The following is an 8,691-nucleotide window of genomic DNA, read 5'->3' as shown; positions in this document are numbered from 1 at the left end:
CAGGATCTAGAATCAGACACTTGAGGGTCTTAATTTCACTTCACTCAATAGTGAGGAGAATTTTTCTGTTTGCTTTTGTGGGAATTAAAAGCATGGCATCTACACTAAGTCCTTACTGCATCTCAAAGTATTTTATTTTCATTAACATTAGATTAGGTGTTTGATCCAGGCAAGGTTGAGGGGGGTTCTTTTAAGAGCGATTATAATTAGGAAGTATAATTTTTGGGATGTGTAAGCAAGCCATGGCGAAACAATTTTTTTTTTTATGCTTTGCCCTCAATACAGTTGTGAGTCAGGGGGAAAGAAAGCATACACCTAGCATATGTGCTTAAAAGAAAATCTTAACTATCTAGCTTTATTTTCTTAAATTTGAGATGCAGAAGGGGTCAGCATGTATCCCGGCTGTCTGACAGCTCTGAACTGGAGTTGCTACTGCACATCTCTGTAGCCCAGAGGAGTTCAAGAAGATAGGCATGGCTGTGTACTTGGTTTAAAATAATGTGATATAAGACAATGCTCATACTGTCACACGCATGGGATTTCTTTCCTCATTGCTTTCACTGGGAAATCTGTCTGGTGTAAATCTTGCATTAAATTTGAGTTGTTTCAGTATATGTGAAATGTTGATTCTTAGAGTTCATAGAGATATGAGATGCATGTATTTTGAGTAAGTAGCGAACAAGCTTTAACAAGGCAGAGGGGGAAAGGCTTGCATTTGCAAAAGTGATATTTGAGCTATGAACACCTATAAATAAAATCCGCTTTGAGAGTCTAATGGCTTAAAGCTTACCGGTTTTCATTTGCATTATAAGCTAGTGCTTATTTAAGATGGTAACAAGAACTGGCCAGAAACTGGCATACTTAAACAGAAGGATCTTAATGAAATGCTCTCTGAAAACACAGGCAGAATTGCTACAGTTTTGGGTTAGTTGTTTTTGCAATTGCTAGTGGTAAAGGGCAGAAATGGATTTTTTTTTTTTAACAAAGGAACATATTACCAATAAAAACATTCACCTAAACTGAATCCTGAAACCTTTTGTTAATTTGTATTGCTGTGCCTGGAGACCCCAACAGTGAGAACACAGCTGCATCTGAATCTGGATTAGACTAATTAAATTCACAAGGAGGAGTCTTGCTTGATCAAAATGAGATTTGTATGAGTATAAAAGAGCATACAACAAAATTAGATCCATTTAAGAGCTTGATCTGTTATTTCCATGCATATTCTTTCTTTTTTAGCAGCAACTTGGTAACTATTATAAAAATGTTGCTCTCCATTTTTCCTAACTTGGGATCTCATGTTGGGATGGGGTATTCTCTTAGCACCCCCAAATAATAATGTATGCATTGGTTTCCATGCCAACAAGTCATTTCCAGAAAGTGGGTAGGGGGCTTGGGGCTTGTTGCTGCTTTTCAATTAATCAGACCCTAGGAACAGAACTGATTTTTTTTTTTTTGGTTGGTTGGTTGGTTTTATTAGAAATATTTCTGCCAGATAACGCTTTCTAGATAGTGCAACTCTTTATGTCAAAATTGGAAATGCTAATTCCATGTGGCAAATATGTAATAGATTGCACGGGCAGTTAAATTTGTTCTGCAGTTATGAGATTTAAATATTTAAATACTGAGATTTAATTTTTAGGGAAATTTAATAAAGCAATCTGTTAATTTCTTTATCAGATTGGCAGATTGTTTACTAATTTTTCCCCAGGATTTTTGGTTTTAAGAATAAATGTTTCTTGTTTTTTACTGGATATAAAATTAGCCATGTATAACTGAAACAACATTAAGGAAACTGTGTCTGTAGGAATAGCATTGAAGCTATTAGTTGGCACATATGTTAAGAAAACTCACACAATATCTGTAGTTCTAAAACATCTCAAAATTCATGATGCTTCTGACTAAAGAAAGAAAAGGTGTAAATTCATAAAATACAAGTAAATCTTTTAAACTCCTTTTTTTACTGTGTTGTGTGAAGCAGCCCTCTATTCACCTTTGGTTTGCAATGATTAAACGTGTTAGCATCTCTTGGCTTCAAGTTTTTAAGAAATTATTTCATAAGGATATTGTTAAGATGGTGTGTTGGAATGAAGGGGGAAAGTAGTAATGCCAGTGGCTGTAGCTCTTGAGGCAGATTAAATTCTGCAGTAGAGTAGAAAAAACAAAGATGCTACTAAATTACTGTTGTTTCGTAGTGTAATAATAATGCAAGTCAATAGTGGATCCCACAGTTAAATGAAAGGCAGAACTTTATTGGGCTTTTTGCCTCCATTTAATTTGTATTCCATGCAGTTCCCATTTCCATAAAGTCCTGAAACCTGCAGGAAATGTCTTGCAATCACTTGTTTATCTACCATCTGCTTGAATGTTTTTTTACAAGGACTGTTTTCCTGAATTACTGAGAACAAATTAATTTTACAGTTGAAGGTGTAGTTATGTAGTTAGTTCTTTTCCATAGGCCCTTCCTGAGGTAGCCATGTCAGACACCTCCTGGTCCTTGCCTGCACTAGCGTCCCCCTCTACTCACTGTGGTCTTTGCTCCTGAGTCACCATGAAAAGCCCGAGAAATGCCATCGTTCTTCTGTTAGCATAAACAACAAAAAGATCATAGTTAACTTCTCAGTACTTGTAATACCTGAAAATTTCCTCTCTGCCCTTCCAACAGTCAGCTTGCACTCTTGGTAACCTGACGGCACCTTCCCCGCTCACCCCCTCGCCATTTGGCTGCCGGCTTTCCCCGGGCCCCCCCAGCTTGGGTTTTGGAAATTGTGCTGCCTTGTGAGACAGTGCCGTGAGAAAGAGGAGGGTTAGAAACACAGGCTGAAGTAGGATTGTTGACAGAGCAGATTATTGGTAGCTCACGGATTCAAAAGTAAAGCATAAACATGAAAGGGTAGGAAATCGGGAAGAACTGAAGGGGGTCAAGCCTGCAGCTGGCAGTCAGGTCATCAGTGGTGACAGCATCGGTGGATTTGGTGCCTGAGTGCAGTTCAGCAATCCCTAAGGTCTGCGGCTCCCCCATCCCCAGCACCCTTCCCTGACCGATGCCTGCCTGCTCAGCATCTTACCAGGGTGTCAGCACACTGGTGCTTAGCCAAGTAGCTCGGTAAGCCCTGCTGACCTTTGTGTGAGGGAAGCAGTAAATCCTTGCTTTGTGCTTGTACGTATCTCACTGGCAGAACCTCTGTGCATGGCTATGGATGGCCAAATACAATGACTCCAGCAGTAAAAGATGTCTGCATTTGTGTGGCAAATACAGTCTCTAGGTAGATGCAGGTATATTGTTAAAATGCTGGCTGAACCTGATATAAGCATGCAGCAAATGTCCTTGATGCTACATATGGGTATCAATGCTACAGGTCAGGTATTCCAGGGGGAAAAAATCCTGACTGCTACATACAGGTCATAAATTTGCAGTGAAGGTGATCACTTAGGAAGTTAAGAAAGTTTTGTTTGTGCACAAAAGGAGACAAAAACATTCTAACTGTAAAATTTTAAGTTATCATTAAACGTACACCAGATTGCCACTGGCACACCTAAAAGAAAAAGAAAAAATTCTTAATATTTCATTTGCAACAATGTATCTATCTGCCCCTGTGCTAGCAGAAAGAATTAATAATAGGCACACCGGTTTTGCATTTCTAATCTTTAGAAGTTTTGTGGGTAAGCTTCAACTCTTTTTATATTAAAAAGGGGGACAAAAAAGGCAATATTCCTTCATATATCTAGTCTTTGTCTAATGGAAGAGCATGAGGTGGGATCAGGTCAGGCAACATGCTACCTTTTAATGAAGTGCAGCTGATCATGAGTTGAAAAAGGGCCTACCTACATACTAAAGAAAATGTTCAAAATATGTTATTTTTTGAAAGATATTACTTAGCACTGATGAAAAATGTGTGTGATCCTTAATCACCTAATACTTAACAAGTGAAGGCTTATGCAGTTCTATGTGCCTGTCCTGTTCTCTGACTCTACCCCAGTAACTTAAGAATCTGCTAATTTTGCCCAGACTTGATAGACATTCATTAGAAAGCTTAAAAATCTCAAAATCTTTAGAAGATGATGTGGCTCAAGGAGATTTTATGAAGCCCTCCACAGGTGGTCCACTTACGAGAAAAGAAAGAAGTCTGCAAGACAGGATCACACCAAAGCGTTGGCAGAGGGAGAGCGGTGCATGCATCTGTGTTTGGGAATTCCCCAACCACAAGAAAAGCTTTTCCAGGTGCTTAGGAATAAGGAGGAGTCACAAGGCTGTGGGCAAAGGGGCTTCATTTCTCCACCACTGCAACTCTGTTGACTTCTTGAGATGCTCCAGTGCTGGTAATGCAATCCTGTGGTGTTCCTGCAAGCCGAGATCAACACACCGGGTTTCCGATTGATTTCTTGCTGTGGGTTGAGGTGGCAGCAGAGCAGCTCCTGCTGGGTTAATGGGACAACTCCGTGCTGTTGTGTTTTCAGAACACATTGGATCTATAGATCGTCATGCCCTCAGAGGGAGGCATTAAATGAACTAGTGGTGTTTCACTTGACAGCAGCAGCAGTGTCACTGTTAAACTTATGTATGGGGACACTGGACCAATTGTGTGGAATGGCAGAGAAGCTTACCAGGATGTACATTTAGCTGCAAGCTTTTCTTTTTAAAATTACTGACATCACACACAAGAAATGAGGTTAATGAGAAGAGGGGTTAATAAATCTGATGCAAAACAACCCAGAAAAAGTAGATTGCAATGCTGAGACACTAAGCAGAAATAGGTTCTTGGATAGAGGTAGCCTTTGCAGTCTAAGTTGCATGGTGCTCTATGTGGCTATATTCATAAAATTGATGAGATACATTCATATATATCTAAAATAAGAACATGGCAGAATTTTTTCTGCCTCTTACTTGAAAGTGTCTAAACATTCATTGTGCTTTTCCATGTAATTTGAATACATGTGAGTCAGTGTGTTGGTTCTGTGGTCACTCAAGCACATAGCTGCCTTCATTGACTTCCGCTAAGGATACATGATACCTCTGTATATAGCATGTACACATAAAGTATATATAGCAGTGTAGGTTAAGCATGAATCACTGTATCCCCGAAGTAAAGAAACATAGCTAAAGATTGGGTTTATTAACTGAGGGTAGCCTAACTTCTTTTTTTTAATAACACCAGTTTGGTACAGGTTCCTGAGCAGAACAGTTCCAGTAATTCCTCCTTAAAATGTTTTTTCTTCCTGATATAGCAGAAAAAATAAGTACTCTGTGAAGCCAAATGCTGGCTTTAAATGATAAGACTTCCTTAATCCGCCTAAAGAAAGATGAAATTATCGAAAAATAGTTCCACAGTTTTCACCTTTTCTATGATTTTTGCTAATCTGCTGAAGCTAAAAAATAGCTTCAGCAGAAGTCAATTTTAAGGGGATTGGGGGAGGAGAGGTAGCAGTTTATGGCTTCCAGTAGATATATTAATTAGAATTCAAAATCCAAGACAGCCAGACTTCAAAATGAAAAGATCATAGACTGCAAATTATTCTGGTCAGAGATGTGCATTGAAATAAACAATAAGGGACTTCTTTCCCAGATGGTTTTAAAAAGTGATCCTGAATAGATGTTTATGTAGGCTGCACTTTTGAAAAATAGTGCTCCTGTCCAACTAGAGGTTTGTTTGAAGTGCTACTGCTTTAAATTCTTTGTGTGGTTAATCTTGAACGAGGCTTTTGTACAGGTGACTGTATTTAAGGATAGATGGTCCTTCACTGTGGAGATAGGTGAAGGAATAATACAGTGTGAATCTGCAATTAACTTTGGAACATGCAATATTTCTCCTCTCTCGGCACACTACAGTCTTCAAAGAGTTTGATAAGCAACAGCATCCTCCATAACGCTGATGCAGCTGCCATTCAAAACAAGCTGGACTGTATTCTTTGTCCAAAAGCTCCATCACCCAAACATAAGATAATTTGTAACAATCTTTTGATAATTAACTGCCACCAGCAATGTGCAGCAAAAGGCAATGTGCAGGGCTGTGCCCGCTGGCACCTGTGAGTACCACAGCTGCGGATGCTGGGGTAGTGGGAGAGGAGCGGATGGCTGTGGGAGGCCAGACTCCCGTGAACTCGCTAAACAGCCTCTCCTTTTGCCAGAGGCATGCTACCAGGGTAAATGAGCCATTGCTCTGACACAGCAAGACATTTCTTACATACTTCTCTTTCCAGGCAGAGTAGCTGGAGCACACCAACAGCCAAATAATAGCTCTGCTGTGGCTGCTGCTATGTCTCTTTTTTCTCTTCCCCACTGCCAAAAAAGAAATTATAGAAGTTCCTTCTCCCTTCAAAAACAGGCTTTAAAAAAAATCATCTTTTTGTAGAATCATAGCTATTGGGGTGGGGGGGGGGTTGGGGGCTGGGGGTGTCATGGAGAAAAAAGCTTTAAAGCTTTAAAAAGTGCTAAATCCAGTTGTGGGAAAGATACACTCACCCCCACCACTAACCAGCAGGCAGGTCAAACTCGTCTCCATTAGTCGGAAATCATCCCATGTATTTTTTTCCCAGCATCAAATGAGCACTTATTTTTATTACTGTATGTACTTACAAAGCATTCCCTTACAACAGTTCTATCCAAACTGCGCAGTTCTCAAAACTGTATTTTCTCTGCGTAATCAACTCTTGAGAACGAAAGGAGATTAATTTCTGAAGGTACTGTGGTGCTATATATTGACAGGCAAAGGGAAGGAAAATGCAAGACCTTTTTTCTCTTTTGCTTAGCTTTTTAAAAAATTATTAATAAGATTTCTCACTACGGTAACTAACAGGTGATCATAACCTCAGAGGAGGCACTCAGCGTACATCCCCAGGAGACAGGCTGGCCTTAAGTGAGCCCCTGTCAACATCAGCTACCTTTGTATCTGGCTCCACTAACACTTCACCATGATATAAGTGAGAGGAGGAGGAATGGGAGGAAGCCCCCACCCCTCCCAAATTAAGCTGTAACTCTGCCTCGCTTGAGGTAGCTCCATCTGGACCCCAAGAGTTGGGTTTGTGAGCAGCCGGCATGGTGCTGGCTCTCTTCACCCTCTCCACCCAGCAGATTGGGGCTGACAGTAGCATTGTGGTCCTGCTGTCTCACAGCACCCACCGCCCGTCCTGGGGCTTGCCTGGGAGAGGGCTGGAGACGAAGAAGAACAGCTTGTACTGAGGGCTTGTTTTTCTGCTGGGTGAGAGTGACCCAGCAATGCTCAGAGCCCGGGCGCTGCAGCGCACCACAACAGAGCTGACGGAAGCCCTTCAGCTCAGCCACGGAGACAAACCCGCCCTGTTGCTCCTGAACAATTGCACTTGTTTTCTTTCCATGTGACAACTGGCCAAGGTCGTTGGCTTGCACTTATTTTTGTACTCGTTAAGATAACACAGCACTTAAAGAAGAATTTGAGTTGTGGCATATGAGTCAAAGGCATTGATTCAACAGGAAAAGCAGACCAGCTATTGCTGCCAGTAATGCAACGGTGTCCTTCAGTGCCAGAAAGATAAAACTAGTAGCCAGATGCTTTCACCCGTTTCCTTATTTTTGCCCCAACCTATTCAACCATAACAAATCTGTTTATTAACTGCATTGACCAAATTAAGTGCCTGATATTTAGATTCAACATTTTAGTGTTCGGTGATGCATCGTGGTTAATGTAATCTCTTTGCTAGCTCTAGTTTTGTACTCATTTTCTTATGCTCCACGTCATATAGCAGATGAGGTTTTCCACACAGGAAAAATCAGATGACAAAAATATTCTTCTAAAAGCAGATAATTTATACTCAGTAATAGTTAGCGTTTATGTGTAAATAAAATACCTCTGTGTCTTGAATCTCAATCACAAGTATATTTGTTGTTTTATCTGGCCGAGGCACTTTAAAACAGTTCCAGCAGTGGCAGCAAGGCGACCAGTTCAGCGTCATCTTCCACAAGGCACGAGCAGACCCTGCTAAGGAAGTCACCGTGGGGATGTTACTTCACATTGAAGATCAGCTCAAGGCTTTGCCAATTTAGCTTTGATATTCTTCATGTTGTTATCAGAGAGGCAGATCCTAGACGCGGCATAGCTAAATGTGAAATGCAGCTTTTCACCCTGCTAAAAGCACACAGCTTAATCATCGTTTATATTCTTTATGTTAACCTTCAACTTCGATGCATCAATTCTTCAACATGCAGTGCCGTTTTCTATAGGGCTTTGTGAACATTTCAGTTTTGTTTGCTGATCACAGACCTTTTTTAATGTGTGACTGGGGCAAGACAAATTTTTCTTAAAAACTTGTTTGTAGCTGCATATTATCTCTTGAAAAAAAATACACGTTTTACATAGCTGATACAAGCAGGAGAAATAGCATTGCCTAGCATTACAGTTTTCAGACTCATATGATCGTAACATGCTGCCTTAATTGCTAGTTTGGCTGCTAAACATCACCCTGTTGGTGTACTCTCCTCAACACGAGGTGTCTGCTCCAGACGCTGTCCTTTCTTACCACCAAACGCCAGTAGCTGTAGCTCTGATGAGCTCCTGTGCATTTGTGTATTGGCGTGAGGACACAGAACCATTCCTGGCACCAAGCCTTTGCTGGAAGGACACCTTCTCCTGCCTCTGTGGGTCTGTGCCCAAAGCTGACCAACCTACACACCTCTGAGAAACCCCTTGTGCTGTGACTGCCGCCTGTGAGGTTACCACT

Source organism: Strix uralensis, chromosome 2 (genome assembly GCF_047716275.1).
Source record: "Strix uralensis isolate ZFMK-TIS-50842 chromosome 2, bStrUra1, whole genome shotgun sequence".
NCBI classification, from domain to species: Eukaryota; Metazoa; Chordata; class Aves; order Strigiformes; family Strigidae; genus Strix; species Strix uralensis.
Note: the sequence above shows the minus strand (reverse complement) of the source record.